An 8,644-nucleotide genomic window follows, 5' to 3' on the forward strand; every position below is an offset into this window, starting at 1 on the left:
TCCTGCTGCTTGCAAAGGTGAAAGAGGAGACGTGTTCCTCAGTTTAGTACGCAGGGATGGTTTTGTACAGGTCTGGGGTCCCAGACTGACGGAAAGCAGCTAACTGTATTCCTTCTTGCATGAGAGAGTTTGGTTGGCTTTTCTATAGCTGTGGCTTAGACTGATTTTGACTAAATACAGCTTGGTCTTTCGAGAAGTTGTCTGTAACTTCTTAACAGGTTTTGGGATACTGACAAAAGCTAATCTTAGCTTATTGAGGCCACTCAGGTCAGTGTGGGTGGGGAAGAGAGGGTTTTCAGATGGTAATTTGGAATAGTTTCTGCTCAGTTGTTTTCTTAGCTGCACTAAGCTAAAGTTAGCTTTTGTAAATACTGTTCTTTTCTTCCACCTCAGTATTTAGAGTAGGCATGTCAAGCTGGCCAGTCTTTTCACCTGAACGTAAATAGTCATCTTGTAATCCCTGAGTTTCCATTGCCAGCCTTTCTGCATCCCTGTGTGAAACTAAAACAGGCATTTGGGATTCAGCTCTTACACCTGAGTTCCCAGAAGAGAGTATTGTGCGGGCGATGACTTCCATTCAAGAAGGCATTTAGCTGGGATGACAAAAACATCTGTTTGTTGTGTTCCTGTCTTTGTTCGGCAATGATTGCTTCTATAGGTAGATCGCTAAAGAGCACAAATATTTCTTCCTTGGCTTCTGTAGTGCACAGCTGGTAGTGTTCAACATGGTTTTCATCATGTTACTTCCTTATGCTGTAATTGGGGTCCTCGGTAAAGACCGGCTAGAACCGCAATGTAGCGAGCATACCTCAGACGGATGATCAAGGTGGAAAACACAACTGTGTAGGGAGCCTCTTGCTCTGGCTCTGCTCTCATGATAATACCTGTGCAGGTAGTAGACTTGAATGAGCTGCTGGATACAGTCTAGTTCTTAGCATGAAACATCCTGTTGACAACCTCAGCACAAACATCAGTGGCAGAAAAAGAAAAGGGCAATTAGAATATTTTTTTTTTTAGTCCTTTCAAGTACACCAGATCAAGTCTCAGGTCAGTGATATGGGCTTCTGTGGAGTTTGTGCTGTTACTGTCTATGATGTAGCTAAAAGTGTAGTAATTTTCATTATTTGACAGTTCTTTGCAAATTATCACAGAAATCAGTGTGATGAGAAGTTCCAGACCCAGCTGGATGTGCAGTTGTCTGATATGCTTCCTTGTGATTCAAGAAATGGAACTGGGAAATGTCTGGCATATTTCTATCCAGTATACTTCCCATCTCGTCACTACGCTCCCCATCTTTCCTGTAGGCCACATAAGGTTTCCCAGCAGCCTTTTCTCCAGGCTGAACAATGCCAATAGTCTCAGCCTGTCTTAACGGGGGAGGTGCTCCAGCTACTTGATATCTCAGTGACCTCCTCTGGATCCTCTCCAACAAGATGTTACATTCTCCCTGTGTCAGGTCTGTAGGGTGAGACTAGTCTGGAGTTCACGGGTAGACTAGAAAATACTTCACCTGCTGGTGACTGGAGCACTCCAGCCTGCTTCTCTCTTCTCAGAACAGAAGACAGAGAGTGTGTTCAGTACAGTTAACCACCTTATGACACCCCGTTAGCAATACTCTCTGCAACACCTCTAGATTTACTGTTGTCAATATCCTCCAAAAATCCCCCTTTATTGCCTCAACACGGCCACTCTTGATGCCTCCGCAGCGTTAACCACCTCGTGGGTCGGCGCCAGGGCCATGCAGCTCCACACCGCACCCGTGAGGGCGGTGAACCACAGGGCAGACTCAGCCCCGGAGGCCTCAGGGTGCCTCTTTACGTGCTCCCCACCACTGTTGCCTGCTTTAAACTGCTGCAGCAGGGCGGCCTTCCACCCGAGGGGTGGCTCGGCATGGCTCCGGCCTGCCCCACCGAGGTCCCTTCCAACCCAACCCATTTCATGGTTCCGTGATATTTTGGAATAATGGGAGTGTTTGCACTGCTTTATGGGGTGGTCCTCACTAGCCTTTGGGCAGCCATCCTAGGAGAAGGACAACTCTGACTCCAAACCCGGGCAGATGGAGCTCGTTTAGCCTTGTAAGGCTCCATCTAAGAGAAGGACACTCTAACCAAACCTACGACCTGAGCACTTTGCTGTCACCGTCCAGGCTCGCTAGGCGCTGGCAGATGAACCTCAGGTGTGAAGGGTGGAGCCAGTTCCGCGCATGCTGCGCCTCACCTAAAAAACCCACCGCGCAGGCCCGAAGGGTGCACTCATCGCCTGCAGCGAGCGTGGGAAAAGCCCTTCCCAGATCTTGGTTCGCGAACCCAAGCCATGATGATGATGATGATACTTCCCAGCTATAGGCTGCTCAGTATTTTGTGGACAAGTTTGTAACCTTTGCAGAGCAGATAAATTATACAAAACATATTCTGCTAATTTGTACAGATTAGTCAGTTAATAAATCAAATGCGGTACTAGGCTCTGTCAACATCCTGTGTATATATGTTATAAATACACCCACAGTGCGGAGTGAACTGCTGTGGTGTAACAACACTAGTACCAAGAGGATCTTCCTTTATCAGCGAGGAAGTGGCATGATCTGTCATTAGTTTCCTCCTAACGAGAAACAAGTATCTTCAACCACATCTTTAGACTCCCACACCATTGTGGATATCAAGATGTTAAGCTCGGTTTATTTTAAAGGTCATCATATGAGATCTAACACTCAATTTCTACACTATAAACAAAACAGAACACCACAGAAGGAAAATGCAGATTATCAAAAGTGAGTGACACTTAACACAGTGTCTAAAAATAGATGCCAACATTACTTTTATGACTTAAAAACATGAGCAATTATACACAGGGTTTGTTTTGGGTTGGTTTTTTTTTTTTGCTAGATGAAGTTCAGGTCTGTGTGGAATATAGTTTTATCTATGTTGTAGCAACATCCGAATCAGGCGAAGTGTAAAGAGTATAATGAGCCTCTGCTACAAAGAATTTACCATCTAAGAGAGCAAAGATGAAAAGGAGGGCAGACAGGATATAACTGTATACAAAGGGTAGAAGGAAGGGAGGAGCACAAAGCTGGGTGACCCGTTTTTCACGAGAGTAGAGAGGAGGCTGGAGTACATCTTTTTGTACTTTTTGTGCTCTCTGTGATAAAGATGGGAGTGGTAAAGGAGGAGGAAGCTGAGGGACTCAGTGTTCTCATGTCATAATGAAGACATGGGAGAAAGAAAAACTTCATATGAAGCAGCTTGAATGAACAGTTATGAAATATTCGTGCTGTTTAATGGTATCTACCTACAGAAGCAATGACTGAATGATTGGATGAGCCAATGAGAACAAAGTTAAAATAGTCAGGGAGCTGGGTCTGGGGTTACATGAAGCCGTATCGATATCAGAGTAAAAAGATTTACTATCTCCCTGAATGCTTTTATTGGTTATTTAGTTATGCTTCTGAGATGTTGGATAATGTCCTGAATTCAGATCTACGCCCTACAAACATGGCAAGTAGTGACTTATTTTCTTATATGTGATTTCTGACAGGACGTTATTTGAAGTGGAAATTGGCATTGTTTCAAGTTTTTGCTAGTTGACTATAAAGCTTTAGACTGAATTGCTTATAAGGGATGAAATGCTGGGTAAATTAGATGGATTAAAGTAACATATTTTGGATCCAAGTTCTCACAAACTTAAAAGCTATTTAGGCAAGGAATTTTGCCTCAAGCCCTTTGCTGTTTGAAAGTTTTTAATTGTGTGCTTAAAAAGAAAGAACTGGTATCCAGTATTTCATGGAGAGATTTTTTCATGAAGCATATTTTACTGAGAAGGGAGGTGAACTGAAGAATGCCAAGAAAGGGTATTGATTGACCATCTGTTAAGGAAGCTGCTACCTGTCCTTGAGTCTCATAAGTGTATTAGGATGACGCTGTGTTTGAACTATGTTGCCAGAATCCTCTTGAGACTAATTATTCCTGAAACAAATATCACACAATTCTCAGAGATGCTCAAAGCTACGCAATAAATTACTGTAGCACTCAATCCAAACTCTTTCTTGAGAAGTGTGCAGATATAACTATGGCAGGGGACTATGAGATCTGACTTGACACCTATTCTGAGCTCTTTCAGTGAGCTGTTCAGACTGACCAGTAACTTCATCCCATTCGGTACCAGTACCTCTGTTAGCATTAGAGATGTTGTCCATAATCAAGGCTTGCTTTATAGGCTGTGGTTCAAACCAAGCTATCAAGTCTTTGCCTTCTTGCAATTTCCATTGCAGATTACCTCCTCCATTGTGCCAGCACAGGTTCTTGCTTCTGGTTGCTGGATAGATGGGCTGAGGCCAGTTGTATGAAATTCAACAAGACCAAGTGTCAGGCCCTGCACTTGGGCCACACCAACCCCCTGCAACGTTACAGGCTTGAGGAGGAGTGGCTGGAAACTGCCCAGTGGAAAAGGACCTGGGGGTGCTGGTCGACAGCTGAGTGAATATGAGCCAGCAGTGTGCCCAGGTGGCCAAGAAAGCTAATGGCATCCTGGCTTGTATCAGCACTGGTGTGGCCAGCAGGAAGAGGGAAGTGATTGTCCCCCTGTACTCAGTACTGGTGAGGCCACACCTTGAGTAGTGTGTCCAGTTTTGGGCCCTTTTCGGGAAGGATGTTGAGGTGCTGGAATGGGTTCAGAGAAGGGCAATGAAACTCATGAAGGGTTTAGAGAAATTACCTTAGGAGGAGCAGCTGAAGGAACTGGGATTGTTTAGTCTGGAGAAGAGGAGGCTCTCTACAACTACCTGAAGGGAGGTTGTAGGGAGGTGGGGGTCAGTCTCTTCTCCCATCTTAAGAATTACAGGATGAGGGAATGGCCTTAAGTTGCGTCAGGGCAAATTTAGGTTGGATATCAGGAAAAATTTCTTTACACAGAGCGTCATGAAGCACCGGAACAGGCTGCCCAGGGAGGTGGTGGACTCCCCTTCCCTGGAAGTGTTTAAAAGCTGTGTGGAGGTGGTGCTGAAGGACATGGTTTAGGGACCCTGGCAGTGCTAGGTGAACGGTTGGGCTTGATCTTAAAGGTCTTTTCCAATCAGATGGTTCTGTGATTCTATGAATCAGTCCCCTGATCTGATTCCCTTTGGGCCAGGGAGGTGGTGGACTCCCCTTCCCTGGAAGTGTTTAAAAGCTGTGTGGAGGTGGTGCTGAAGGACATGGTTTAGGGACCCTGGCAGTGCTAGGTGAACGGTTGGGCTTGATCTTAAAGGTCTTTTCCAATCAGATGGTTCTGTGATTCTATGAATCAGTCCCCTGATCTGATTCCCTTTGGGACCACACCAGTGTTAGCAGTGGCACGAGAGCCAGTATGCTACCTAGGCAAGAAAGGGTACCTGGGAGTGGAGAGTGCCTGAGGAGGGGAAATGCTGACTGCTGAAGTCAATATCCACCGCTTGGAAAAGGTCAGTACAGCCACAGCCTCATCAGCTTCAGGCCCGGAGAAGTACCTCCTGGCAGCCTATCCTTTGGGTATTTAAGATCTTGTTTATGGGCAGGGTTCACATTAGTCAAATTGGAGCTGTAATTTTTTGCATCAGCTTATCCTTACAGATGGTAAGAATCACAGCAGTAGAGCTCTCCTGAGTCAGAGTGTGCTGTACACTGGGAAACAGTGTGCTTTGCACGTTCCGTGATGTCTGAGAGCAGCTAAGACACATGTTATTTTCATGTAATTGAAGTTGTATCGTTAAAGTACCAGTTAAAATGACTGGCTGCTGGCAGAACAGCCAGACCAGATCTCCGGGTTGGCTGAACTTCTCAAGTATTTATTCAGTTGTGTAGAACATTGTGCACCCCTGCAATGACATCTGTGCTGCAGGGGTTCTGTTAGCAACAGCTAATACAGCTGCTTTACAGCCACCCAGGCTGTGCCTGCACGAGCTGTAGCTCTAAAAACACCTACGGTGTACATCCACTCTGTCACGGCAGGAGTTTGGTAGGCCACTATCTGCATTATTTGATGGCAAAAGCAGTTGTAATTCTGAGGGATTACCCATCGATTTTGATGCATAAGGCAGCAACATGAGTTTGTGATGGAGATCTCCATTTCTGAGGGTAGATTTTGGGTTGAGTGAGGACTTATGTTTTAAGCCTAGACATTTTATTGCCTCTCGCTAGTCGACAACAGGGATCATAGCAGCTGAATAACAATTCAATCAAGTTCAGAATCTAAAATTAAATACCTTGTTTTACCTCTTTTAATCTCCCACTATCGTTTCCTAAAAACAAAGAATATTTTGAAATAATTATTGAATCCACAGCACACCGATGTTTGTCTAGGAGAGTAGTGCTTTGGAAAAGGTTTGGGTTAGTGCCTGTAAGTCCTCTGCCTATGGTCTGGATACAGTGTGGGTAAGTCAGTTTTGCAAGGGTGTCTACAAGTTCTAGGAAGATAACCCTTGCATTGCCCTCTCAGTTCTGCATGTGCAACTATGTGTATAGAACTATTTGGCTAACTAGTCTGGGGAACTGATGTGGGGTAAGAACAGCCAGCGAAATAGAGTGGGTTTGTTGGGTGGCATTTTCTGATAAGCAGGGGCCACTGCCGCCAGAAGAACTGTTCCTGAGATGCTCTTATTGTCATCTAGGATGACTCTGAACCAGGATGTATAGTTCCTGGGCTATCCAGGGCCCCATAGTTCACGTTACCAGATGCTTTGGACGGTGTCTCACTCCTAAATGAAAGATGGAAGTAGATACTTTTTCACCACAGAAGTGGCAGCTATAAGTATTTAAAGGGTAGATATTGGCAACTACGAACGAGCTGAAAGGGAAGCTAAGTGGATTCTCGCACGGCTAAGGGACATACAGCATTCTGGCAGAAAGTGAGTTGTCTTTCTTGGCAGTAAGGCAGAGTTGCTGCTTGACCATGTAACAGATGCTGTGTCTCTTCTGTATGGAGGTAAGATAGCGGCATTTAATTTTTGGAGGGGAATTAGTCTGTGGCAAACAAAAGTTGAGGCAATTCAAAATGTGCACAAGACATCAAATGTATTTTGTCATGCAGCAGTTTGAGCTAACTGGTTTTAATTGTAAAAGATTATTTTTAAAATGGAGTTGCCACAGGCTAAACTTTACAGATCGTTAAAATATAAAGACTTTTTTTCCAAATGGTCATCAGTTTCTCTCTTTAAAGAAACTGCTATAGAGTTGCCTACTGCTATGATATTCCTAGGGCTTCGTAGTGAGATTTCACTCCGTTCTTCTAAATCATGGTATTCATTCACTTTGTTTCAGGGTATTAATAGCTATGGTAACCAGCTGTCAGTGAGAACCTGTCCAGTCCCTAGAGTAAAATGAGCCAACTAAAAGGAACATTTTTTTTTCATTCCTTTCCTATGTTTCTCTGATCATTTGCCACAAAAAGCAGATTATTTTGACAGAACCAGGTTAGGGAGCAGCTCTGTGTGTAGTTGGTCTGGCAGATCTGAGAGGACTGGTGGTGTGAAGGAGTTCACCTCTTGATAGAGATCAGCTGCACAAGTCTGACCATGTCCTCAAGATCAGTCATGCTCCCTCTCAGATCAAGGCAGAGAAGTCAGAAGGTCCATTCTCAAGGTGCCTCGCAATAACAGTTCTTCTTTCAGAAAAAAAAAGGCCAAACAAATGCTCAGAATATGATCTATATGATTTCTGAGTGATAAACTTGAAGTTCTGAGTGCTGCAGACAGGAAAATGAGCTTGATCCCTTGCTTTACTTGGCTTCGAGTGAAGCCAAGGTTTGCCGAGATCCTCCATACTGGGCCCGTCCCAAAGAGCATAAGGGATGGAAAAGTGTCAAGAGGAGGCAATTTCAGGGGAAAGAATTGAAAGAAAACTTGTTCCACACTAACCTTTTTTCAATACTTTTTGATGCTGCTCCTGAGAATTTGTTATTTTCTAAACTAGAAGGGTGATGACATCCTCTACAGTATGTCCTCCTGATGAATCCACATAGCGCTTGCAGCTGCTGAGTTAGATGACAGAGAAACTAGACATTGTTTTCTGTGAACCAGTTAATATATATTGGAGAAAACATAGGAACTTTTTGATATTATTCACTCTTGGCCTTTAAGGCAGATTGGCAAAAATGTTAGTTATCTCTGGTCTTCATGTTCCTACCACATCTATATAAGCCTAGGTAAGATAAGTTCTTTTAAAAGGATTTATGCTTTTTTGTTTTCATCTGACTCCTGGCTCCATAGTTTTGTCTATAGATTAAAAAAACCGAAACGTGTAGGATTACTAAGCATCATTTCTAAAGGGAGAGGTTTGGGAGGGGAGGAGCAAAACAGAAATGTCCCTCTGTTCCCTAAAACAAAAGCATATTCTTTGGAATATCTTTATAGAGATTCTGTATAGGGAGTGTACACACACTGGACAGTATGTGAAAGGTACTCAGCCTGGTCCCACTGCCCTTCAGAAGATTTACCGGGCTCTGGCAGTAACACTGAGGAGGCAGATATGACCTGTAAACAGTGTTAGGGATTACCTCCTACCTTATGCCAAAACAAGTACTGTATTATGTGGAGTAATAACTTAGCCCTGCATTCATAAAAGTGGGGAATGAGCAGCTGCTGAACAGTTCTTTTCTGAGTGTTGCAGAGCCTTTAAAAATCTGTCTATGAATTTTT

This window comes from Buceros rhinoceros, unplaced genomic scaffold (assembly GCF_000710305.1).
Source record: "Buceros rhinoceros silvestris isolate BGI_N320 unplaced genomic scaffold, ASM71030v1 scaffold25084, whole genome shotgun sequence".
NCBI lineage: Eukaryota > Metazoa > Chordata > Aves > Bucerotiformes > Bucerotidae > Buceros > Buceros rhinoceros.